At 44.1% G+C, this 27,777-nt stretch overlaps 1 pseudogene across 1 annotated transcript; it reads right to left on the bottom strand.

The window, feature by feature from the left end:
* Positions 1 to 167: 167 nt before the first annotated feature.
* On the bottom strand, positions 168 to 24,562 carry LOC306788241 (aminopeptidase N-like; annotated as a pseudogene). Its single transcript has 23 exons — positions 24,420 to 24,562; positions 22,608 to 22,705; positions 21,487 to 21,603; positions 20,107 to 20,293; positions 19,842 to 19,993; positions 12,678 to 12,803; positions 10,363 to 10,489; positions 9,503 to 9,657; positions 9,310 to 9,423; positions 9,061 to 9,204; positions 8,834 to 8,899; positions 8,651 to 8,716; positions 7,572 to 7,744; positions 7,322 to 7,401; positions 7,055 to 7,185; positions 6,862 to 6,917; positions 6,387 to 6,534; positions 6,158 to 6,249; positions 4,425 to 4,535; positions 4,175 to 4,342; positions 3,001 to 3,141; positions 1,120 to 1,201; positions 168 to 1,043 (listed from the first exon to the last, which is right to left on the bottom strand). The product of its transcript is annotated as an aminopeptidase N-like (transcript).
* Positions 24,563 to 27,777: the final 3,215 nt, after the last annotated feature.

The following is a 27,777-nucleotide window of genomic DNA, read 5'->3' as shown; positions in this document are numbered from 1 at the left end:
TGGAGGCTGGACAAAGTGTCACAACAAGCACAGCATTGGTGTTAAAGTAAAACTATGATTTGTTACAACTGGGTTTATTTGTGGGGCCGTGGCTAATGTAAGATCTGGGACCTGGCTAACAACAGGAAACACCAGCAGTCAGACAACTCGAAGTAATCTTTCTCATCAGCCAAGTCTTTATCTGGAGGTAAAGAACACAGCTTACAATCATGTACAAATAAACATTGCAATCAGTGCTTTGTTGCACAACAATCAAAAGAAATACATAATTTGATGCAAATCTGAAACATTCAAAATGTTACAACTTCCTTGGTGAGAAACATAGAGTATGCAGAGAGGTTGAGGATTTAATGGAGTTGTATTAAAACATGTTGCAACAGCTGCATAGCCAATAAGCTGCTTATGTGTGTGTGCAGATCAAACCAGCTACATGTGACTGAAGGTCTTAAGTCACGTTAACCATTGTTACGATGGCATTTCAATGACTACATTCTACTTCGCAGGTTCCAAGTGGTTATGAAGTTAAATCTATGCACTACATTGCAGTATGTTACTGTGTGGACTTCTTCTTGATGAACTCCATCTCGGAGGCTTTCTGGGAGGACTTGGCTATCTTTGGCTATCTTGTCCACAAAGCGCATGGTATGTTTGGTAATAACAGCTGTTTTACTGATTCATGCAAACCAGGTTCATTTGAGTGACATCTGACTGTTACTATAGAAATGTAGCTGCTCAACTCTCCTCGATGATATTCCTTCTTTATGTCTTTCTGACCTGATCCCTCTGAACTCTGGCTGCTCTGGCTGCTTTTAAAGATACAGAGAATCTCTTCCTCTGGGGGACGAGTCGCTGCTCCCAGCTCTCTGGCTTTGCCCGTGTTAGTGAATCTAATGTCCAGTCTGACTTTTGAACCAGTCCAAGATCTCCCGTTTGTTCTGTTGCAGCCAGTTGATGTTAGCTCTGGTCCTCTCCAAGGCCTGCTCCACAGCCAGGGTGGCGGATCCAAACCCTGCTGCTCTGTGCTTCTCCTCAAACTCCACCAGCTAGCACAGGAAACAAGAGAAGGAGTTCTGACAACAGTTTGATGTTAATAAGGTCACTTCCTTAGTGAGGGCGTACCTGTTGTAGTTCAGCAGGTGTAGAGAACCGAGCAGTGACTCCGCTGATCAAAGAGGCAAAGGAGAAAGAGCCCACGCCATATCTGCAAAAACAAGTGTATTCAACTCAAACAAGAGCTGATATGATGCTGAACTACAGCAGCTGTTTCAGCTTGAACAAGACACTTTCGTGGTGCAGCAAAACTCTTCAGCTAATCTAAAGAGATGATGATCAACTTTGGGAGAAAACAACTGAAAGAGTTCAAATTGAATCTCTGATAAACTTAACTGAGAGAAATGTGTGAACTTTCTCTGTCACCGTTCGGTTTAGGAGTCTGAGTAATGAATGCCTGACAGATAATAGTTTGTAGTGCATCTCAACATATTGGTCACATCCTCCCATCTCCACCAGGACCTCCCTCTTGGAGAAAGAGCCCTATGTGAAGGTCCATGATGTCCATTGTATTTACACTGCGGGCAAAACAAAGTAAGTTCCAAACAACGCTTGTTGTAGCAGCAATAACGGTAAAAGAGCACACCAACAATTATTTCTTTTTTATTTTCCGAATATTTTGTCATGCATTTATACATCTGTAAATGGTATGAGCACAGTCGAGCTGAGACAGGAATAAGCAGGCGTTATTAAACATGACGTTGATCTATAAAGAAAGAAACTGTGTGAACTTGAGTTCGTTAGAGTTCCAATGTGATACTTAAATTAAGATTTATTTCCAACAAATGCCCATATATGTATATTTATGTAATTACTCAATACCAACACCTCTAAGGATGTTGCTAGAGAGGGAAGGAACCATTGTATTACTGGTTGGAAATAGTAAAGCTGTTTGTTTGCATTCAAAAACCAATAAAGGTTTTCTGCTATGGGTTAAAGTCAGACTGTGAGTTGCAGCCAAAGTCTCAAAAGAAGGATCAGGACAGATACAGCACTGTATCATCAGCATACACGTGGACTGTTGAGTGTTTCATCCGGTCACTGTTCATTATTCATTATTAGAGAAAGTAGAAGCCCCAAAATATACACTTGAGGAACTCCTTTTTGTCACGACAACAGGAACACAAACAACATTACAAATAACACGTGACAAATAACAGGCGACCTGTTGAACAACTAGTTCTGTCTACATTATAAACAGCAAGCAGCATCACCAGCATCAATGTTAACTAACATGTGATGAGTCATGTGACACTACAAAGAAGATGGCTGCTAAGACGTTTTGATCTCTTTAGCATTATTAACAGACACAATATGAGAAAAGTACAGTATGGAAGCTAGCCTCACTCAATACCAGGATCACTCACGCTGTGACAATATACGGTAATAAACCTGGCGGAGGAAAGTGATCCAACTGCATTCATCTCATCTCTACTGAAGTGGTTTCCAACTCTTGCTCATGTGTAATTCGAGGTGATGAGACGGAAGGTTTTTCAGTTACGTCAAAGCTACACTCACGTAAACGTGTCTGCATTTCAGGGTCTCATGTCTGATTTTAGTTGTACAGATGTATATCAACCCCACATCCAGACAATATGGTTTTCACTCTGCTCCATCTGTTGGCATCTTCTCAAATTGATTCCGTCAACATTCTCCCCTGTTCGTTAACCTCTGCATGTACTTCCACAAGAGCTACGAGATGGACCTTTATTAATGTAACGTTACTTAGAAACAATGAGTTTTGCACGTATTTCAGAGAAGCCTTTACTGTACCCAAGTACCGAGTGCTTAGTTTACCAATCAGTTTCATGGATACATTATTATTTCCGTTACAATACTAAGATGGAATCTAATTTCATGTTTAAAGCCCATTTGTAGGCTAAAACTAAGATGTTATCATTCTATCTCTTCTCACATGTACACATACATCTTTATAAGTGGAGCACTCACTCTGTGAACATGTGTTCCCACTGTTCCCTGACGAAGTCCCATGCCAGACTCTGTCCCACTCTGTTGCTGGCGACAGATGTGATGACAGAGGTGGCGTCCTGTTTACGGATCAGAGCTGGGTTCAGCGTGTACGACAGCAACCTGTGAACAGAAGCGACAGACCTGAGTATTAACTCTTCTCTGTCCAGCTCAACAATCCCGCTCTCGTTCTATTGGTGTTATATAACTTTGGGATTAGGATTTCCTAAAAAAAATGTTTACATTTAATATCTTTTATGTAAAACAATAGTATTTTTGAAAATAATCCAATTTGGCTTTCATATGAGTGAAAGGGCAATGATTGAAGTGACAGGATGCTGTTCTGTCAGCATCCTGTCACTTAATAATCCTGGATGTCAGAGAGGATGTCAGAGAGGGCTCTGTGAGCATCTCTGTGTTTGAGAGGCTGAAGGGAAGCGTTCACTGGGAGGACATGGTTGTGTAATCACACTATACTTATTATTGCATGCACAACAGTACTTTCCTGTTACTGGGAGTACCTTTAAATACAGAATACAGTTATTTACTAGGAACGTTTTTCAATGTGTTTTTTTTCATATTGTATTGCAAGATCCTGTTTAAAGAGATCATGTAGCAAACAACTGATCAACGCTGACTCATAATCGATGCAGAAAGGATGGCATTCAGATGATAGAAGGTCCATTGAATACATAAGAGACTTGAGACTTATCTCTCTATTTAAACCCCTTAAACCTGGTGACACTAAACATACTACAGCTCCTCAGTTCATCACTCAGCAGATGCAGATCTCAGGAAAGTAGCCGATACTTTTACATCCTCTCAATGGAGCCCTGAGAGATGATGGGGGAGTTATTTTGCATTACCTCGCAACACGTTTAGCATGATCCATAGAGCAAGGCGTAGCTGTATTTTGACATTGTATTCTGCATTATGTAGGAGACATAACTGTAGGTTGTGGCTACAGTGTGAGTGGGTGCACAAACATCTGTAGCTGGCTCAGGCCGAAGCTGTATCATCAGCTCGTTGAGCTCTCTCACTGACTCCTGCTGAAGCTGACTGAGACACGCTGCAGGTGTGATCAGGACTAAAGCGCTGTCTCATGATTATGACTGCAATGTCTTCTTCATCTTGAAGAGGATGGGAGGACACACACCTCTGCAACAGTTGTGTGTTGTTGCTACATGCCAGTGCAGACATGAGCTTGCTGGCCTCACTGGCTACAGTAGCATTCCTGAACTGTGACCAGCCGAACTCCCACTCTGCCTCATCACCAGCTGCCATGGCACTGCAGTACACCGCTGAACGCAGGTTGGGATGGATCCTGCCAAGAGAGCTGGAGTTAACCAAACGTTTGACTTTCTAAAGAAAGGGGCACGATCAAATGACCTCTAGAATAGACCAACAGATTGTGTTGAGGGGTCTCCATCCATTGCTTGAACCATGTGGTGGTCAGGTTCTGGCATTCGGTTACTCCAGTCCTGCAGGCCATACGGATGGCATTCACCTGGTTATACCTGCAGGGACAGACAAACATGTTCCAACATGATACGGTGCTACATTTAGTTACTGAAACAGAAAGAGTTCAATGTATGTCCCCCTGCTGCTCCAGGTCTGGTGAAGAAGATGAAGAAGACCCAGTCTGCTTTAAACGTTAATACATATTAAGTGGTTCGGGGCTCGACGGTTGTTAAGACCCTGATTGAGTCTGACTGCACGGCCTCTCTCTCTCTCTCTACATTTCCTGCCTGTGGATTACAAAATATATTACGTAAAGGCTAAAATGCCTATTTGTTCTGTCCCAGCTGCCCCACATCTGTTCTGCACGTGTACTGGAGCACCTACCCAGTGTGGCTTGTGGGTAGACTCATTGCTAGTCTGCCTCTGATTGGCCACAGCAGCTCAGCTGTTTGTTCCCATAGTCAGCAGGAAGGCTATTTACAATTTGTATATATCATTACATTCACTTCTGATCATTTTTGAGGCGAGAAATCAACTGTGCAGAATATTGTCAGTTTGACACTATTGTAAATTATTGATAATACTAATAATAATAATGGTAGCCTCCAATAAATGTAAAAATATGGGAATGTGTACAATAATAATAATACATATAATCAATATTTTTACAAGTGTGTCTGATAGATAAGTCTAAATGAAACTCTTGTTTGTTTGTATAAGTCTGGAGGCTCTGCTGGGGCTGGAGAGGCAGGGCCCACAGAGCATGTTGGACACTGGACATCCAGTGGTGCGTGGACATCGGAGGCCGGCCGACAGCAAGCATGGACACATCCTGCCCTCCCGCTGCTTCTCCAACATGCTCTGCAGGCCCTTGCTACACAGTCGATTCCTCCCTTCAAAAATGGGGAGAAGTCAATTGAATGAAAAGCAAAAAAAAATGATAAGAATAAAAACACCCGTTGTCAGACGGGTAGCCTCCCTTCAGACTTCGGGATCATGAACCTGCGTTGCTGTGGCTGAGCCTCTCCTCTCCGGCCTCTCTAGTTTCGGAGTGGCAGTTAGCATCGTAGAGGCGGGTCTACCCGCAAGGCATTCTGGGGAACCATGCCAGCACATGCAGCTGGGACAGATGGCCATGAAGGACATGAAGCAACTGCAGAAGTTGTACATCAAACATATTCTCAAAATGTGTTTCAAAAATGAACTCAAGAGACTAATTTACCAAGTCCATCCAAACAGCAAAGCAAAACCAAGGTCAGGGGCCCATTGAAGGGACCAGACAGAATGCATAGCTCGCTGCATTATCGTTTTCAATATTTTTTCCTCACAGGATAATTGTTAAATCTATTTTTTTTTAATGTGTTGAATAAAAAATAAATAAAATAAAAACAGCCAAGTTAAACTCAAGTTTAAAAAAGGAAAACAGTGTGATCTAATGGGCTCCTTTATGGCCCCTAGGTGAACGCGGACCAGGGGTCTGCGGGCCTACAGTACATCCAACATGTAGCGGCTGGTAAATTATGGTTTCATTGTTTTTACAAAAGTCATGTACAGGAGCTGTAGGCACAGTCTCATTTCCCAGACCAATACATTCACCATCAGCCATCAGTGCTTTAGTACATATACGTACAGTATATTGTTCATGCATATACTTTTGTATCCAGGTGAGTATACTCACTGGTCAGTGTGTCTGTCAGGAACAAGGGTCCAGTCTGACGTAATGCTTTTGAAGTACAGGAAGAGAGGCGTCACCAGCTTCTTGATGTAGTCCTAGAAGCATCACACACATGAGTAACGGATGCTGGTTCTGCCTCCAGACAGACTCACCATGGTTGTGTAAATGAACATGTTGTAAGTGAGCTAAACGTTGAAGAATCTTTGCCACTGGTACACAGATAGTAGTGTACCTGCATCGGCTGATAGACTTCAGTGCGGTCCAGCATGAGGTAGTAATAGCCCAGATTATCCAGAGCAGACTGCCAGGGCATGTATTCCGCCTCCACAGACAGGTAGAGGGTTGTGTTCAGAGCGAGAGTAGTGGAGACCATCTGAGCCCTGCACAGAGATGAGATGTGTGTGGGTTAGATGATGTAATGTTACATTGGGACCATGGGTCTATGAGTTGACTGCCTGCACCGTAACGATGGAGGTGAAAAGGTTTTGTTTTGTTTCTGTCTTTTGGTAATTGACCCTTACATATTTAAATGCTTAGCCCACATTCATAACAGTTTCCTTTTGTAGGCAGGTGCACTGATGGCAGGCCTTTCTGTTATTCACCACGGCAACAAGTAGGAAGACATATGTGTCTTGGTTTGACTTGGGTTCTAGCTCTTCGACTCTGATGAGACCGAGCATGGAGATGGGCTGGACACACTGACATACCTGGCCAGATTGAAAGCATCATCCACAAGCTGGGCTCTGTTGATCACCGGTATCAGCTGCACAACAGAGTGTACGTGTCAACCATTATGAACATTATGAAGACACTCAGCAAAGTAATGGAAGAGAGAATGAAAACTAAGACAGGATCAACAGGTGTCAGCGTGTGGGATGTGTCGGAGCAGCCTGACTGTACCAGGTGCTCTGAATGAAGCTGAGCTAAGAGCCTCTCCCAGTTCCCCAGGTCATAGTTCACCCGGTAGTACCCGGTTACATTGATGTTGGCCAGAACCCACAAACCACCTCTCCTCATCTCCAAGTTTACCGCTGAGAAAAGAATGGAACCAGTAAAACATTGTCTCATTGAACAAATGCATTATGTATTAATACACATCATGTGCAAACTGTGTAACCGGCTGTATCAGCCAATGACTTGTGTGGATGCTAGCATGTTATTACAAACCTTCTTTTTCCAGCAGCCACCAGATATCTCTCTTCACCTCGCCGCTCTTCATCCACCTCACAGGGATCAGCCACTCAAAGCTAGGGCCGGCAATACATTCTGATTCACTCTCAATTACTGCCACATACAGTACATCATCAAAATGCATTCAGGTTTGAAGAGTAATGCGACTTTGAGTCACTTGAAGTAAAGTAACTATATAATCCCTGCAAACATGTTGCAGTGAAACGTTGTAGCCAGTGTTGCGTACTTGTAAGGTGATTGGACTGTGATGTCGGACTCTGGATCCAGCAGGAAGTGCTTCTGGGATACCTGTCCTGTGCTGGTGTCCAGGGTCACCACTGGGAAGCCCATCTGGAGCACCCAGCGGTCCATGATCGTACAAACCGGAGCAGGTAGTGAAACATCGTTTGTCTCCACTGCCTGTTGACAAAGATGACAGGACACATTAAATACTTCCATGTAATTAGTTTAAGGTATTTATATTACATAAACAAATGTGTCAAATACACACTTCAATTCTTCAAAGGCCCAAATGCACATGAGTGTGACCAGAACATCTGTTGTTCATAAAATATACAATGACTTAAACAATGACTCAGAATGTGAACACATTGTTTTTCCTGTCTATAGACAGACATTGTTATTATGACACAGACCCATGTAGATATACATGGATGTGTCCATATGCATAATAAATACATGGATAGGATTAAACTCAACATTCCAGCACTAATCAGTGTTCTGGGTGAGAGACAAGGTAGGGGGGGGGGGGGGTCTCAGCTGTGGTTGAGAGAAAAGTTGCAGGACAATCAACATCCAGTTTATATGGCAGGAAACTAACATGATTGTAAACAGAGTTAGTTATCATGAATGTATCTGTACATCGTTTTTATAAACTTACCGGTAGATGTTTCAAATGTAGAGATTTTGTAAATGTCAAGCTTGCATAATTAATTGATAAAGACACGTTACAGCGAGTCAGTGATGTAAGATGAGTTTTGTAAGACTGCAGAGTCAATTTGTGAATGTTTTGCAAATGAAGTGAATTATCTCTCCGGCCTTTGGCATCAGAAAGCTCCGTTCACTGTGAGGAACACACCCCGAGGGATTTGAAAATCATATGGCAACACACGCAGACAATACAGTTCTGTCTGTCGACGTGTTTTCTTGATAAAAGGTTCTTAACACAAGTTGAATATTCTACACCGAAGCCAATGGGCCCACAATACTACAACAGAGCACATGTTGCATTGCAGCCAATTGTAATAAAAAATGTGTAAACTTCAAGTAACATTTAGCAAAATAATAAAAAGACTTCCATCTCACCATTTGTAGATGATGCCACAGGTCATTCCCGACTGTGTTGCTGTAGGCGAAGTGTTGGAGGTATCTCTGAAGACAAAGGAACAACTCAATCTGTGGCTGTGGTTCAAGACAACCCGCTCACCCACGAACACATAGCCGCCCCATTGGATCACGTTAAGCCAACACAAATACAGACAAACGTACGCTGAGTCCCTGGACAAAGACCGGCTCTGAGAGAAAGTCGGACAGCATCCTCAGCACTGCTGCCCCCTGAGGAGCCACAGACGATACATCAGCTTACAAGAGCAACAAGTATCTTCTCTTGTACAGCGTAACATATACAATACTAGTACAGCAGCCTGTGAAAGGCACTGTGGACGTGTTCATGCTGTCATACATGACATACAAATCTTTTTCTGTTGTCTGTGTACCTTGCTGTATGAGATGGCATCAAACTGCTCACTGATTTGGCCTGGCAAGATAATACTGTCTTCTTCAGAAGACAGGGGATGAGAGGAGGTCAAGGCATCGACTGCAAACACCTTGTGGACGTCATCTAGTATGATCAAGTCTTTCTGCAGCAAACAGACATGTATTAAGATGGCATATGATGTGCCAGGGTGATGACAGAAATGTAGGTATGTAGGCCAGCGAGTGCCAACGGAGCGTTGTGTTCTCACCACATCCCATGCAGGCTCAGCATGGTCGGCTCCCAGGTAAGACACATAGGACGCAAAGGCCTCGTTCAGCCAGACCTCGTTCCACCAGCGCAAAGTGACCAGGTTACCAAACCACTGACCAGAGACGACATCAGTGTTACTACTTCATGAGGACATCAATCAACAGGTACAATTCAAAAGGAAATCTCTTCACCATGTGTGCTAGTTCATGAGCAATAATGGTGGCAGTGGTCTCTTTATTCCTGCTGGAGGAGGTCCCTGGGTCATAGAGAAGGTTGGTTTCTCTGTATGTCACCAAACCCCAATTCTCCATCGCACCAAAATAGAAGTCTGGCAGAGCAATTTGATCTGTAGAGACCAGGTTTAATGTGGATTAAACGCCAATATACCCCACAACCCTAGAAATGTGGTTCATCCATTCATTATTACAAAAAGCATTTCCTAACTGCCCTCTAGTGTTACCAAGCTATCCAGGGAGAGCCGAGCAGCAGTATCCCATCAACCCCTTTGTCCTGCGGTGGCAGCAGAGATCTCAGGGAAATATGTTGTCATTTGAGTTGAGGAACATCCTGCAATGTGAGATACCTCAGCATACCCTATCATATCTGCTGTTTTGAGCAGCAGGATATTTAAAATGTAAAATGGATGCCTGCTCTCTTCTTACATGTTCAGCCTTATTGTTGAACAAGGATGTAGTGCAGTGTATACCCAACAGTGATCAGCTTCCTCAACCAAGTCAAGTTTCCATCCAAATGTAGTGCACATTATAAAAGAATTCAAGATCTCACGTGTTTGTCTGCTCCTGTCTCTTCTTCCTGTCTCGGCTCTGTGAGGCTGTACTTGATGGGTAGTCCTGAGAGTTAAACCCCAACGGCAGCATGCTGACATGCTCATGATGGCGGTATTGACGTGCTGATGTTAGGCAGAAGTGTCTACCATGCTCACTATCTTAGTTTAGGTAACCCCCTCATATTAAGCAAGAAATAGATATAAAATCAACAATTCAAAATGCCCATTTTGGTCCTGGAAGGTAGATGATAAAAGCAGACTCACCTGCTTTGCTGAGAGGGTAGGACACGTTATAGTACGACTGGAAGAAGTCCAGTATGGGCCCGGTCACATTGAGAGCATAGCTCCCCTGTCCCTGCTCAATGGCCGTCCTGCGAGCCCAGATACGGATCTGAACACAAAACAGCACGTTATGTAAATGAAGTATTGTCCTGCATAAAGGTTTTAAGAGACTGACGTGTTAATATATTTGTGTCTTAACCAGACAAAACCAGACGACACCTTTGGGGCTCTCTGAAGGTTGTGATCGGCGTTTTTTTACCATTTTCAACCATTTTATAGAAATTTAAAAAATGATTCATGGTTCAAAAAATAATCATCACAATATTGACAATAAAAATATAAATTTCTACAACTATAATAATGAAATACATCTTTGCTTCGCAACATGAAGCTTTGCTGAAAATTCAATAAGAAAGATATCTTCCCTCTTTTCTTTCTCGTGGCAGTTCCTGTTCTACTCTGTCACTTCCTCTTTCCCACAAATCTACTCCGTCACTTCCTCTTCCCCACAAATCTACTCTGTCACTTCCTCTTTCCCGCAAATCTACTCTGTCACTTCCTTTTTCCCACAAATCTACTCTGTCACTTCCTCTTTCTCACAAATCTACTCTGTCACTTCCTCTTTCCCACAAATCTACTCTGTCACTTCCTCTTTCCCACAAATCTACTCTGTCACTTCCTCTTTTCCACAAATCTACTCCGTCACTTCCTCTTCCCCACAAATCTACTCTGTCACTTCCTCTTTCCCACAAATCTACTCCGTCACTTCCTCTTCCCCACAAATCTACTCTGTCACTTCCTCTTTCCCGCAAATCTACTCTGTCACTTCCTTTTTCCCACAAATCTACTCTGTCACTTCCTCTTTCTCACAAATCTACTCTGTCACTTCCTCTTTCCCGCAAATCTACTCTGTCACTTCCTCTTTCCCACAAATCTACTCTGTCACTTCCTCTTTCTCACAAATCTACTCCGTCACTTCCTCTTCCCCACAAATCTACTCTGTCACTTCCTCTTTCCCACAAATCTACTCTGTCACTTCCTCTTTCCCACAAATCTACTCTGTCACTTCCTCTTTCTCACAAATCTACTCTGTCACTTCCTCTTTCCCACAAATCTACTCTGTCACTTCCTCTTTCTCACAAATCTACTCTGTCACTTCCTCTTTCCCACGCCCTCAAATCCCTTTCACAGCTCTGATGTCACCATCTCGTCATTTGGAATGGCTTACAGCTCAATGGCTACTGGAACACAGTTAATGGCAGTCAAGCAACACGTAATATTAATAACAGACGTACCAAACAGTGGGACCTGCAATGTAAAAGAGGAGCCTGTGCAGTGCTCACAGTTTGATTCTTAAATTGTTTGTGAGTTCAAGCACATTTGTTATAATTGCCAAAGTCCCCCTCTGTTAACATCAACAGCCTTTGTGATACAGCTCCAACTGATTGAGTCATCAGGCTGGCAGTGACCGTCAGCTGTCTGCCTGATATGTCCATCACTTTGAGCGAAATATATATCAACAACCACTGGCAGATTGCTGCAGGTTAAATTGAAATTTGGTATGCTCATGGTCCCCAGAGGAGAATTCCTCATTACTCTGGTGGCTTGTTTTACCGCTTCTCTAGCTTTATATTGACAAATACATCATCATTTTACACACACACACACACACACACACACACACACACACACACACACACACACACACACACACACACACACACCTACACACACACACACACACACACACACACATACACACACACACACACACACACACACACACATTCATGCTTCAGAGAAGATAATTCCTTTTGATTTGAACAAATGCATTTCCACAGGAATACCATCCCGTCTGAGGTTGCTGTGAGCCAGTTAGTTTGTTATGTTTCTGATTATTATCTGGTGGAAATGCAGGTCAAACTTTGCCTGAACCACCAACTTACAAACGTTTGGACTTGACCGGCATGTTCTCTCAGTGAGCATCATCAGTGTGTCTTTCCCTGTCAGACATCTGTCCGTCTTGTACTTAGAATAGAATCTTTCTTGATACCAAATCAGATTTGTGGACCTTTTTTACAGCAAACCTTTTGACGAGTCACAGCAAAGAAGCAGAGGCGGGATTGATAACAGAAGTGACAGCTCTGCTCCAGCAGATAATACACTGCAATGCAGAAACTTATACCAGTGTTAGGCACATGCTTGACTGGTCATAATGTCCGCTGTGAGAAGCTTTATTGAACATGAGTTAGAGTGCCGTTGTGATTTCAGTTGTAGAGCCACTGCATCACAGTTACCAGAGTGTCTCCTTGTGTAGCACTGAGCTGTGTGTAGTCACAGATGACCATGGCCAGCAGATAGGTGGACATTTTCTCTGTACGCTCATACCTGGTCTGTGTCACAGCTACTCCATCCACAGTCGCCTACCTCTACACATGTGTTCTCTTTCTACAAGTAAGGTGATGCACCTGCTGACGAGTAGCCGAAATGTAAAACGTATTATTCAACAGCTCTCTCACCTTCCCTTCCTCTCACTTGTGTAGTAGTTTATTTGAGGACTGTTCCTTTAGGATTTAGAGAGCAGCACAGCACAGAGACAGCACTGTAAGAAATACCAATGGCCTTCTGATCGCATCAGACAAAGGACTAGTCTCAGCACTTGTCTTTAGATCTTACTTCTGCATTCAACACCATTGACCATGAAATGCTGGATCATTTAATGGGCATCAAAGGAACTGCATTACGCTGATTTAATCTATAGTCTATTCATCACATAGATCCCAGTTTGTACTGGTGAATGTGGCCAAAGTTAGTCGCAGAGTTCCAAGTGAAGTGCTTGTACCAATTCTATCCACCGTAGATATGCTTCCTTGAGGCAGCATTATCCTTGTTAAGGACATAAAAACCTGGTTGACCGATAACTTCCTGATGCTAAACATGAAGTTATCCTGCTAGACCCTGAACACCGAAATCAGTCATCTGATGATGTAGTTTCTCTAGATGCTGCATCCAGCAGCACCATAGATAATCTCAGAGTTATCTTTGATCAGGATATGTCCTTTAACTCTCAGATAAAATAAACTTCAAGGACTATTTCACCTACATTACATTTCAAAAATCAGGCACATCCTGTCTCAAAGCGATGCAGAGAAATGAGTTCATGCATGTGTTACCTCTAGACTAGATTACTGCAACTCCTTATCATCAGGCTGCTCTAATGAGTCTCTTAAATCTCTCAAGTTGAACCAGAATGCTGCAGCTCGTGTGCGAACAGAAACTAAGAAAAGAGAAGATGTTACTCCTGTATTAGCTTCTCTGCACTGGCTCCCTGTAACATCTGGAAACCCTGATTGGTGTGGCACCGTCATATCTTCAGGAGCTTAGTACCCTATTGCTCCTCTAGAGAGCTGCTCCCAGAGTGCAGGGTTACTTGTGGTCCTAGAGTCTCAACAAGTAAGATGGGAGTCAAAGCCTTCAGCTCGTATTCAGCTCGTATGCTCCTCTCCTGTGGAACCAACTTCCACTCTCAGTTCAGCTGCGCTTCTTTCCCAGAGTTTTTGTGCTTTCTCGCTCTGCAGCTTTTAATGGATCATGGTTACACTGGACCGTGGTCGTGTCTTCTGCTGACACCCACTGCTACTATGATTCTAATTATTATTTGTCATGTGTGTCTTACTAGTACTGCTACCTCTTCCTGAGGGTTCTTCCTTTATTTCCTGTTAAAGGTGCTTTTGGGGAGTTTTTCCTGTTCCGGTGTGAAGGTCCAAAGACCGAGGATGTTGTCTGCTCTACAGATTGTAAAGCCCTCTGAGGCAAAATCGGAATTAAATTGTTGTTGTTATTCAGGTTTTCACTTGCAAGGAAGGAATTTGACCCCAGGAAAAACAAACACAATTTCAGTATGAAGGGACAGCGCCCACGAAACACAACCAGACATTCAGAGAGAGAGAGAGAGAGCGAGAGAGAGAGAGAGAGAGAGAGCACACAGAGCACACAGAGAAATGGTTTCGCAGGCTGCTGTGCAAGTGTTTGCTCCGCCCCCATGTCCTGTGAACTATCAGTGGTTCTCGCACTACTACAGTTGTGCTTATGTTAGGTTAGGGCCCTAAAGCTTTCTGAAGATTATAAAATTGCATGTTATAGTGACCTCAATATCATCCAAAACAACCAAAACAAATGTGTGTGGAATGTTGATATTTCTTATATGTTTTACAGCTAAAACAGCCTGGAGTCAAACAGACCCCAAAGAACACCGAGGCGTACAGCATGTGTACAGCATGTGTACAGCATGTGTACAGGACACTGAAAACACATTATCATGTTCATTTCATGTTTACCCAGTTGTTCCCATTAAATTAGGAAAAGTCATTTGGAGGAAAATGAAACAAAACTTTAATAAATTAGATGGTGCAGCTCGAGTTACGCAGTTTTCGTCTACTGAAGAGATCTGGTAGTAGCCCAGGATCCAGGATCTAGTGATTATACTTTAGTGGTGCAAATTCACCCCAGAATCTGCATATTATTAAATGACCAAGAAGTGACCAACATGAATGAATGAATGAATTTTATTTATATAGCGCTTTTCACAGACAGTACTATCACAAAGTGCTTAACAGAGCAGACATTTAAAAGCATAAAAAACACAATGTGACCCTACGGTCAATAAATTACATACACAGAGTGAATAAAAAATGTTAAAGAATAAAATTAAAATAAAATAAAAATGTAAAACAAATGTTAAGAGCAGGTCTAGGACATGGGTTTACTTTTACACAAACGCCAGCCTAAACAGGTGGGTTTTTAGCTGGCTTTTAAAAGTATCCACAGTATCTGCGAGGCGTAGAGTTGCAGGCAGAGCATTCCAGAGCCTCGGGGCCACTGCCTCAAAGGCTCGGTCACCACGGGTCTTAAATCGTGTGCGTGGGACTGACAGAAGACCTAGAGCATTTGACCTGAGAGTGCGGGCGGGTGAATAGGGGCGAAGTAGATCAGCTACATAAGTCGGAGCCTGACCGTGAAGTGCTCTGTAAGTGATGGTGAGAATTTTGAAGTGTATCCGAGATGCTACAGGAAGCCAGTGGAGAGATCGGAGTACGGGGGTGATGTGAGACCGTCGGTTTGTCCTGGTGAGTAATCTGGCGGCAGCATTTTGGATGACCTGCAGACGGTTAAGAGCAGATACACTGAGTGATGTAAAAAGTGAGTTGCAGTAGTCAATGCGAGAGGAGATAAATGTGTGTATGATCATTTCTAATTCAGGCGTTGATAATACAGATCTCAGTTTACTGATATTTCTTAGATGGAAGAAACATGACCTGGACAGCTGCTTAACATGAGGGTCAAATGACATGGAGCGATCAAAGAAAATCCCAAGATTGCGCAGGTTGCAATGGGAAGCAGAGGAGAGAGGACTAATAATCTGCCTGATCATGGGGACAAACTCCTCTGGAGCAATAACTAGGACCTCCGTCTTAGAGTCGTTGAGTTGCAGGCAGTTTTCTGCCGTCCAGTCTCTGATGGCATTGACACAGTCCAGGAGCCTAGTTAATGTGAATGCCTCGCTGGGTTTGAATGACAGATGAAGTTGGATGTCGTCTGCATATAAGTGATAGGACACATTATAGCTTTTTATGATCGGTCCCAAAGGTAACAGATAAAGTGAAAATAACAGAGGCCCCAGAACCGAGCCCTGCAGTACACCACAAGACAGTGGAGAGGTAACAGACACAAAAGCACCCACAGAGACATTGAAACTTCTGTCACTGAGGTAAGATGTAAACCAGTCTAACGCTATGCCAGTTATGCCCACCCAATCACGTAGCCTCTTAATCAGGATGTCATGGTCTACAGTGTCAAATGCAGAACTGAGATCCAGAAGAACTAACACAGAGCAGTCACCTGCATCAGCACACATGAGAATGTCATTTGAAACCCTCAGGAGAGCGGTTTCAGTAGAGTGTTGCTTACGAAACCCAGACTGGAACTTGTCATACATGTTGTGCCTCTCCAGTGCAGCAGTAAGTTGTTTGGCCACCACTTTCTCTAAAAGTTTGGACAGGAAAGGCAGTTTTGATATGGGCCTGTAGTTCATGGGCAAAGCTGGATCTAAGTTAGGTTTCTTTAATATGGGCTGGATAGTGGCATGTTTGAAATAGGAAGGGACAATTCCTGTAGACAATGAGGAATTGACAATAGATGTTACTGCAGGGCCAATAGTTAACAGAACGTTCTTAAATAGAGAGGATGGAATTATATCCAGAGGGCAAGTTGATGGCTTTGTATTGTTAATTAAGTCCATCAGGTCTTGAAGGCTGATAGGCTGGAAAGAGCCCATAACAGCAGGAGATTGCGAGGAGCTACAAGTAGCCGAACAGATCCCAGGCCGAATGCCAGACCTAATACCTGTTACCTTATCATTAAAATAGATCAGGAATTTGTTGCAATCGTCAACAGAATAGCATGGTACAGTGGAGACAGGTGGTGAAATAATTCCTCTAATTGTGTCAAACAGAATCTTGGGATTTTTCTTTGAAGAAGAGATTAGGTTGGCAAAATAAGCAGTTCTAGCTTCCTTTACTGTGGTATTAAAAGAAACTCTGAGGTCTTTGAGATATAAACGATGCACTTCTAGCCCAGTAGCTTTCCAGAGTCGCTCTGCCCTGCGACACTTCTGTCTCACGCTGCACACAGCTTCTGTCATCCACGGAGTAGTGTTATAGGCAGCCCTGGTCCTTTCCTTAAGAGGTGCCACTTTATCCAGCAAAGTGGTGCAATGTTCATTAAAGGACTGTATCAAGTGTTCAACATCATTGAGATTTGTGTTCATATCACAGCAGAAGTGCATAGAGAAATGATGAGCTGTACTCTGAGTAATAATGCGTGAGTGGAATGTTTGTTTCAGACACAAGGGGTCAGCATTGACAGAAAGATCAAAGAAAATACATTTATGGTCACTGATCAATAGGTCCTCACAACAGGTATTATCAACATCAAGACCCAGAGAAAACACAAGGTCCAAGGTGTGACCACCCCTGTGAGTGGCGCCAGAAACATGTTGCGTGAAATTAAAAGATTCAGTAATATTGAGAAACTCAGTAGCTATACAGTCTGTGGTATCATTGACATGCAGATTAAAATCACCAACCAGAAGCACTTTGTCTAGCTTGATAATAGAGGTCAGAAAGTCTGTGAATTCTGATAAAAACTGACCTGCAGGACCTGGAGGTCGGTAAATTAAAAAACAGTAAAACGGCTTTTGCCGGCCCACTTTAGTCAGCTGTAGTTCAAAAGTAGCATAGGATTCTGTGCTCCCCAAGTGGCAGGAAAACTGATTCTTCCAGACCACGGCGAGGCCTCCACCGCGGCCTGTCAGACGCGGTGTCCCAACATAAGAACAGTCCACAGGGCAGAGTTCATTGAAATGGATGCATTCCATATTCTGTTGCCAGGTCTCGGTCAGAAATAAAAAAGCCAAATTATGACTTGTGAACAAGTCATTTAAAATGTGAGCCTTGTTTGTTATAGAGCGTGCATTAATCAGACACATTTTGATGGGGGAAGACACTGTGTCGTCATCAGCACAGGAAGCTTTGGGGGTATGTGCAATAGGACGGATCACTCGTGCAGCACCTCGAAACCGACCATAACTAGGGCGTGAGCGCGAGTCTGTGATTCTCACGGGAATGTTCATGGGTCGTGGAGTGGAAGTTACGTTAGAGGCTGGAGATCCTCCATGCCGCCAGGGGGAGCTGGTGTTGCTTGTAGGGGATGAATGCGGCTGATGAATTATCGTAGAGGAAGAGTGACAGCGGACAGGGGATCCAGGTGTAAACAGTCAATCATGTGAATGGGAGTGAACAGCATACTGTAAATTAGCCGCTAGCAGGCGGCTACCCAGCTTGTTAAAATGAATACCATCCTTCTTAAAAGCGGAAGAGCGGCCCCAAAACAGATTAAAATTGTCAATGAAGCTCACGTTGTTGATCCTGCAGGCGGCCTGGAGCCAGGTGTGGAGGCTGAGGACTCTGCTGAACCGCTGTGATCCACGGCCGAGTGTTGGACTTGGACCACTGATAAAAACAGACAGTCCACAGCTGTTTAAAAAGCTTAAAAGATTTGTAAAATCCATCTTGGTCAACTCGGACTGGTGGAGGGCTGTATCGTTGATTCCCACATGAACGATAATTCGCCGAATGGAAGACGGGAGGGCGCGCATCAGGCCAGGCAGTGTCAGCAGGATGTCTGGAGCCGTTGCTCCGGGGAAGCAGTGTGTCTCCGCGTTGAAGAAACGGGTGTTCCTGATGATTGAGTCCCCGACTATCAGCGTCGTCGGGGCGAAGAGGGGACGAGGCGGCAACACTGCGCGTGCAATACGCGTGGATGGAGGCGAGGATTCAACCAGTGGTGGCGGAGCAGACAAGCAAGGACTGAGAGAACGGGCGACCGAAGCTCGCCGCGGTGCTGGTGTAAAGCACGGTATGGAGCGGCGTGTCCTGGGGCGAGAGGAGGGCTCAGGAATGACTGGCGTAGGGATGTCGGTGGACCCGGGGCTGTGGGTCCCCCGAGGCGGCAGCTGGGATGATGTAGGAAGCTGGGAGTCCGTAGTCAGAGGAGGGAACTCGTGCAGGGCAAGGGCGTCAAATCCATTCTTCAGCTGGACATCGAAGCCATGGGGTGTAGGAGATGAGCGTCTCCCTCTCCGGCTGCCGCGAGCACAGACCAGGGACCAGGGCTCGTGATGTGATGGAGTAGAGCTGACCAGGGCTTTGGGCTTAGCTCCGAGCCGTAGCCAGGAGGCCTCAGGAGCTGCGACCGGAGGAGGTGCCGCGGCAGCAGGACTGGAAGCGATGGACTCATGCACGCGGTCGCTGGCTGTGTCAGTCTGTGATGGACCGAAAATGATGGTGTCCATGAGGCTCTCGGCATACTGGATCCTGTAGAGCGTGGATATTCTTCCCTCCAACTCTGTGATTTTATCCACCAGGCGGGCGCAGCTGACACAGTCGGATGGAGGGGTGAGTGAAGCCATAGCAGATCAAATGCAAAAACAGTTCTAGTTATAAAAAACTTCTAAAAAACTTCTAGTACGTGTTGGCTGACATCGTACTATTAGTAGATCAATTAAAACTAGAAAAAAGAGGGTGAAACAGACACTATGCACAAGTGAGCTGGATCAGGTGACAGGCAAATTGGAGGGAAAACAGCAGCACAGCGTCAGCAACTCGTCACTTCCTGTAGCAGTCCTCCTACAACTTCCACATGACCGTAACCTCGGCCTTAAGGGCCGCAGGAGGTCTGGGGCCGAGCTGTAGTTGCCTGAAGTGATCATGGCTGGTTATCCAACCTCTCTGGAAACATCTCTGAGGAGTTAATCGCTCCATTTCTGTTTGCATGCAAAATAGTGATTGAAATGTTTAACGGTAGATTTATGCAAATCCAGCTCTGCTTTGATATATGTGGACTCCACGAACCTGTTTCCATCCCATTGGACAGGGCTACAGTTCCAGGGGGATGGATGAGAGTTATATAGAAAACTGCTTTCATTGCTGGCTCATCAAAACACGGGAAGGTCTTTCTGGCGTGAGTTGGATGCATCTGAGAGGTGGCAACAATCCTGAAAACCAGCAAAACATTCTGAACACAGTGCCCATCAACACAATGTACAGATTTGAAATGAGTTTATTGAAACAGAATATAGATATGAGGAAGACAGAACAGAGAACTTACTTTAGCACTCCACCTTCTTCATATTCACTCCTGTAGAAGCCTTCCAAGTCATCAGCTAGTTCTCCACTGAACTCAGTGTGCAGCTGATACTTCTGTTTTTGGGTTAATTTACTATTCAGCTGGATAACCAGGTACTGAGTCTCAGACTGCAGCCAGGAGGACGTAATACTGGGAGCCCAACCACCACCTGGGGAAGAGATTCAATTGATGGGAAAAAAGGTGACATGGGATCATTATGCAAAAATAACCCCCAAATATAACTTTTTCTTTTACTTTGTCTGAGTATGTTTTGCACATTCATTACTTGCTTGAAGCTGTGTTCATGACAGATTCACCGTAAAATGCGTTGAACTTGCAGGTTGCTTCAAGGAGCCGCAATGCATGTGACATCAAATTGAGTTGAAGGACAATAACAAAAACATTTCTTCTTTAAAATATCTTAGTTTTTTGTTGAAAATTAGTCAGATCTCAAAGCAACAAGCCTGAATGAGGCGATGTCCAGCCTTCCATCCACCCCTCTCTCCATCCGTCCCTTCATCTTCTCCGTTAGGATTTGTCTGAGCTCCTCAGCTCATCTCTGAGACTGAGACAAACCACGCTGTGAAGGGAACTCATGTTGGTTGCTTGAGTCCATGCTCTCACTGGTCACTAAGCTCATAACCATGTGTGAGGGTAGAAATGAAGCTCCAGCGTAAATTCCGTCAGGAAGACTATACTCTTGCATGCCTGTCAATCATGATATCAGCTGTTTAGATCAGCTGGTCTCTCTAGCCAATAGCACAACAACACAATGACATCGTTGGCCTGTCATCTTGCTGCTGTCTCTTGTAAATATGATTGTCTCTCTATCTTCAGTACGCCTCCCCATCTCCACCCAGTCTTCCTCAGATCCATCATCTTCATCAACTCATCATTCTATCAGCCTCAGCACCACCACCAGTGTCTGGACTCCACGGGGGGATGTTCTGTTTAGTTATTGTGGATTTTTTACTTTTTTACTTAGTTCATATCTTTACTGAGTGGACCAGGGCCAGGACGGAATCAGCATAGCTCCTCCTCAATCTGAGGTTCGACAATCAGTCACACCCTCATTTCCACCAACCTGGAATAAAGTATCCAGGCTGAGCAGTGTGACGCTCCTGACCTCCACTGAAGAGGAGCGTCAGCAGAGACAGCCCAACAACGTCCAGAGCTCCATCTCAGAACTCATCCTCACCTGCTTCTTCGCCACTGAGGAGCTTCTTGCCTGTGTTCATGTTTTCCTTGCTAGCTTTAGTCTTTCTGTGTGTGTGTGTGTGTGTGTGTGTGTGTGTGTGTGTGTGTGTGTGTGTGTGTGTGTGTGTGTGTGTGTGTGTGTGTGTGTGTGTGTCTGTACTGTACCTGCAGCGATGAGCCTGGCAAAGTGTGTGTTGTCCAGCTTGGTGTAGTTGAGTTTGTTGGAGTGGATCAGGATCATATCTGTTTCTTTCACACACTCAAACTCCACAGTGGATTGGCCTGGTGAACGCATGGCATCAGCAAAGACATTACATTACATTACATTCAACATCAATTACATCTGATTGGATTTGTACAGCCCTGTTTAGCAACGACATCTGTCCCTAGACCAGTGCATCAGATAAGGAAAAACTCCCCCCAAAAACACTTTGACGGGGGCTTCTCATGGCGTGTCCCTGGTGTGTCTGGAGACCCCCAGAGTGTAAGAAAACATGTGTCCACTGTACTGAGAGGACTGAAGCACCTCCGTACACCAACTGTCAGGGCAGCATGCGCTTCACCCCGCTGCTCGAACTTTCAAGAAGAGAATGTAACCGTGGCAGCTCCCACGGCACAGATGCACCGTCTCAGCTGGACGGTACCAATGGCTGTGATCCCGGCCGCTGAACAGGAGCACATAGAAAGGTTAGCGAATCAGGTCATTCCTTCCATCTGCCAACCGAAGAGTCATTTATTTCCTATCAAGAGGAGCTGAGAGGAGAGCCAGGGCCTGCAGAGCCAGTCAGGCTCCACATCCGGGCTCCATGGACACTGGAGGGGCCGACAACCAGCACTCGGCCATGGGCACAGGCCCCGTAGCATTCTGCTGCAGGAATCTGCTTCATTGTTGTGAATGATTCTTAGCAATAAATACGACTGCAGTAATGATGAAGTACAGTACTGCTGCTGCAGCACTGCATAAAGCATGATCGGTCCAACGTCCACGATAGCTTTCTCGCTGCATTGTACTGCTAGTTTGTGCATCGCTGCAGAGCTGCAGTGATGAATACAAACTGTAAGAAGATGAAAAGCCTTTTTTCCTGGGTGGGCTCGGCCATCAAGCCTTTGGTGTAATATTGGGGGGGTGGAGCTTCTCTAATGGGAGATGTTGTTTCATGCTATGAAACACTGTACTGCTTAATCTTTATTCAAATCATGAGACGTTTAAATGTTGCTGACGTCCAGCTAAAGACTCGAAAGCAATGCTTCCACAAGCATTGCTGTAAATAAGCAGCGTTAATCACCTGTGAAGATGTAGAGGCCAGTGTTTGGGTCACAGCTGAGACGAGGCCACAGGGTCACGTTGTAGTAGTCAGGGAGCAAATCAGTGGGGAGCCGGTAGCTGCAGGGGACACATTCTAAGGTCACTGACAGGAATCACACCATGTATTTACTGAATGTATTTGTGCTATAACAACATCACGCAAAGTCCACCTTTTGAATTGCCAAGCAACAGTCATAATTCATGCAACTAGGAAAGCACTGTGAAGACAGTGTGAATGTGGCTTGTTTTTTGTCACAGTGACGGCCGTGCTCCTGCTTATTCCTAAAGCACATCCCAAGTCTCTTATTTGACATTTTCTCACTTCTCGATCCTCACGTAAAGTAGTTCTGGTCCGCCATGATGAGGGCCGTCCCAAAGCTCTTATTTCTGCTCTGAGGAGGGAGGAGGGAGGAGGGAGGATCGAGGAGGGATCTCTGAGGATCGAGGAGGGAGGAGGGAGGAGGGAGGAGGGATCTTTGAGGATCGAGCAGGGAGGAGGGATCTTTGAGGATCGAGGAGGGAGGAGGGAGGAGGGATCTTTGAGGATCGAGCAGGGAGGAGGGAGGAGGGTTCTCTGAGGATCGAGGAGGGAGGAGGGAGGAGGGATCTTTGAGGATCGAGGAGGGAGGAGGGAGGAGGGAGGAGGGATCTTTGAGGATCGAGCAGGGAGGAGGGAGGAGGGTTCTCTGAGGATCGAGGAGGGAGGAGGGAGGAGGGATCTTTGAGGATCGAGGAGGGAGGAGGGATCTTTGAGGATCGAGGAGGGAGGAGGGAGGAGGATTCTCTGAGGATCGAGGAGGGAGGAAGGAGGAGGGATCTTTGAGGATCGAGGAGGGAGGAGGGAGGAGGGATCTCTGAGGATCGAGGAGGGAGGAGGGAGGAGGGATCTCTGAGCAGCCATGTTTTCCACAAAACATTTTGCCGAATAAATAATTTCTAGTGTTCAAAAGACACCATAATCATATTCTGGGTTATTAAATAATGGCATCACAATCAGATTATCAATAAATACAGAAGCAAATAATGAATGAATAATATTACAAGCAGAATGCAGGTGTTTGGTAAACAGGTAACACACTGCCGTGCTGCTGTACTGACCCTCACACTTCTCTCACATTACATTTTACTTTCACTTTATAATGCTTTTCATCCCCATCAACTCAGCTACACTTCAGATCATGGTATCGTATTATCTTAGTAAATGTTTCATTATTCGGTGTTGATTAATATAAGGTGCAGAAACACAAGAAATACACAAACATCTTGATGTATTTCCATATTGCATGATAGTGTAAGATACATATTGTGCAATAGTATGCACAAATATAATCTATAAAATATAAAATATAACAGAATGTATATGCTGTACATATGATCTGTAAACAAGATGAACCACAAATGACACATTGTTATAAATATCGGTACCTCATAAACTGACGTGCATTTTTGAACTTATGTCTTTTAGACTTAGTAGACATCACAGTAATATAATACTGACTTCATGTTGTCTCACTTAGTGATGGAGAAATACTGATGCTAAGGACCAAAAGACCATTTGGCTGTTATTCAATGACCAATCACTGTGTGTTGCATCTACAGGGATTAAATAAAGCTCGATTAGGATTTATTGATCCAATTATATTTCTCATTCATCTTGTGTTGCATCATTATTCACCATCCTGCGAGGCACATTGGATCTTTGTATTTGTCTGCACTAACTATAACCTTCAGCACATTCTGTATTCTGTATCATCCTTAAAGTGTCAAACAGTTCGCTGAATCAACGTCCTACCTGTCCCAAGGAGCTGTGACATCATCACCGTCGCCTCCTCCTGTCAGGGCCACAGTCCACAGCGTGACAATGGTTGCCACAGAGACCAGGGCTACGATCACGGACACAATGCAGAGCTTGCTGACTCTGAAGCTTTTCTCCATGGCCTGAAGAACAGCACAGACGTCGCACAGATGATCTGTGCTGAACCACTGTGAGGACACCAGCCGACTGAAACACAGATGATCTGTGCTGAACCACTGTGAGGACACCAGCCGACTGAAACACAGATGATCTGTGCTGAACCACTGTGAGGACACCAGCCGACTGAAACACAGATGATCTGTGCTGAACCACTGTGAGGACACCAGCCGACTGAAACACAGATGATCTGTGCTGAACCACTGTGAGGACACCAGCCGACTGAAAGCACTTCCCTCTTTAGTGGCAGACGGCTGCAACGCACATGGTACTTAACACTCAGTCTGTCCAGTTCGCTTACTTTCAGATTGCACAGAATGAAAAACAGAAGATAATGTGAGCATTTAACTGCTGAGCCCCTAATGGATGATATATTAGCACCAAACAGCTCTCATGGAATGTGGAAGTGGAGACTGTTGCTGACCTGCTCAGAAGTGAATGATAAGAGTGATGGATTGCCTACAATAATGTGAGTGGATGTTCATATAGCAGTCATAAAACACTGCACGTCTGCTGAGAGTTCACTCGTGTGTGACGGAAAGAATTTATTGTCTTTGTGTCCAAAGGTCAAACCGTCTGCTAATGACACAGCTTCATTTCCAGATGGTTCTCTTCATAGATCTATAGATCTTATAATGAAGGCACTGACAGTCAGTGAAGTAATAGAGTTAGAGACATGCTCGTTCATTAGACAGTATACTTGATATATAAGCTGAAAGGTATGATGTTATACTTGTTGTGAATCCATTTCTACAAACATAGTAGGATGATTAATGACAGAGATTAAAGATGATGCAGTTGGATTGTAAAAAGATCACATAGAACATGAAGTTACTTGTAATTCTTTCAATGTGTTGATGAGTTTCGGTTGTATTATTTCATGTTCAAGAGGTTTCTATAGAATGGGAATCCACGTCTGTAAAGGAAGAAAAAAGCTACCAAGTACCAGCAAGATGCATGTGAAACAGTTTAGACACAATGTTACAGCGTAGAAATAGTCCCCAACTTATATCGCTCTGTCCCTTTATATGTCACTGCATCCGTCTGTTCACTGATCTTGATACACGGCTGTAGTAAAGAAAAGAGAGAGAGAGAGAGAGAGAGACCTGTGAAAGGGCTTTCTTCCCAACAGAATGTCCCTAAATTGAGCTCCTCGTGGACTCAAATGGGAGGTATGACAGGATGGGAATTCCAGCTCCCCTTCAACCAAAGGCTAAATGCACACATCTCCAGTGTGTGTGTGCAATGAAGCCAAATGTTGGTGCCAAGTACCCATCCTCAAGGCATGATTCCAATTTATGCAAAGACCAAGAAGGACGACACACTGAACCTAATTGACTTCAAATATTGGACTTTCTATACAACCTATTTCCCTTTATGGTTGTGAGGTCTAGGGTCCACTTGCCAACCAGGATATGGGACGAATACCAAGTTGAGACTGCATGCAAAATTCTAAAAATCCAACTGAAAACACTAAATAGTGCACACAGAGCAGAATTAGCACACTACCCTCCAACTATCAACATTCAAAAGAGCATTAACATTTCATAACCACCTAAAAGAAAGTGGCCTTCACACACTCTCACACAACAAAGCTATTACTAACAGAAATACCTTTATTCATAGCTACATTTTACAAATCATACATTTTCCCCTTCAGCCTTTACAGTCTGTGCAACATCCACTGTTGTAGAGGAAACCAGGACATAAGCAAACAGAGGGTTGTGATAGATGGCTGCCAAGGGATCCGTCAGGAGACAGGACCCCGAGGTTCTCATGCACAACGCATACAACTCATCGCAAAAGCTTTTCTTGGCAACCAAGAGCTGTCCCAGACGGTTCGCTGTTCTCATGGGACTAGGCCGGTAATCACAGGTGGATAGCAGAGGGCAAGGAGCAGATGTGGGAAATGTGAACAGGTCACGATGACCTGCTCTGCGGTGTGAATCAGAAGAAGAAGGTTGGGGAAGGAGACTGGTGATTAATTAGACACATGGTGGTAAATGTCTAGCCTCGGGACAGGTAGACAGGAACCCTGGGTTCTCTCAGGACAGATAAGTCACCAGACCAGGGCCAAAGCAAAGCTATAAAGTCACGTGTGCATCTCTACTGTGACGTTCGTGATCCTGGGACAGCTCTGTTTGTTTGTACTCTGTGATGCAGATAAACCCGTGAAGTGAAGAACATCTAATCTCCCTTCTGCTCTGGGTTCGTTGCTGAGCTCCTGAAAGTGAAATCCTGTGGTGTCTCATAGCTTAAAGTTATTAAGTTAGCAGTAAGATATTAAGTTATTAAGACTTGTGCGAAATCAACCTGCCTTGATCGGCCTGCACACATCTTTGAACTCTGCCTTTCTTACCGTTAAGATGACGGATCCGAGGTATAAATATCATGTCAATAATTATGTGTGGGAACAGATATACATGGATATGTAAAGTATACCTGTTCATGTGTAGTGTGCAGTCTTTGATGTATTTGATGATAATGATGCTTACAGCTAAACAAAACAATGGGAAGCATATATAACCTGTACTATTATTATTATCCGGTAGTAAGAATTCAAAAGTTATTCGGTCATTTTCCAATAAAAGAGGGTTCGGGAAGACTATTCAATTTTCTATTTATAATAATAATAATGTGATGAACACAGTACTAAGGCTATCATTATCAACATCCACTTGAATGTTAAAGTCACATTCAATAATTACCTGTTATCTGTTTTTTTAACCACAAAATGTCATAAAAACAGAAAAGGCAGCTGGGCTGCTGCAGACTATAAGAACCAGAGCTGGCTGTAGTGATCTCTGGTTTTCAAATGAATTCATAGCACAGCCAGGGTGACAAAATAAATCAATATGATTTATGTTTCACGATGATTAAATAAAATAAGAAAACAATAAAACTACTTGACATATGGGGAAAACCAGAGCAGATAGGAATGCTGGATTAAAAACATGTTAAAAACAAACAGATTGAGAAAACTAGAGCAGTAACGAACCTACCACACCTTTAAATAAGCTGCATTCATTTAAAACATGTTTGCACTTGAGAAGGAAAGAGTGGGAGTCTTCTGACTGACAATATATACAAAACCAATTATTGACACATTCTCCAGACGTTGCTCCACTTCTATGTAATATTCTGTTTATCTAACGTCTGTCGCCGTCCGTTCTACGAG

This window comes from Melanostigma gelatinosum (assembly GCF_949748355.1).
Source record: "Melanostigma gelatinosum genome assembly, chromosome: 1".
Lineage (NCBI taxonomy): Eukaryota > Metazoa > Chordata > Actinopteri > Perciformes > Zoarcidae > Melanostigma > Melanostigma gelatinosum.
The sequence above is the reverse complement of the archived record's forward strand: the minus strand, read 5'-3'. Positions and strand labels throughout refer to the sequence as shown.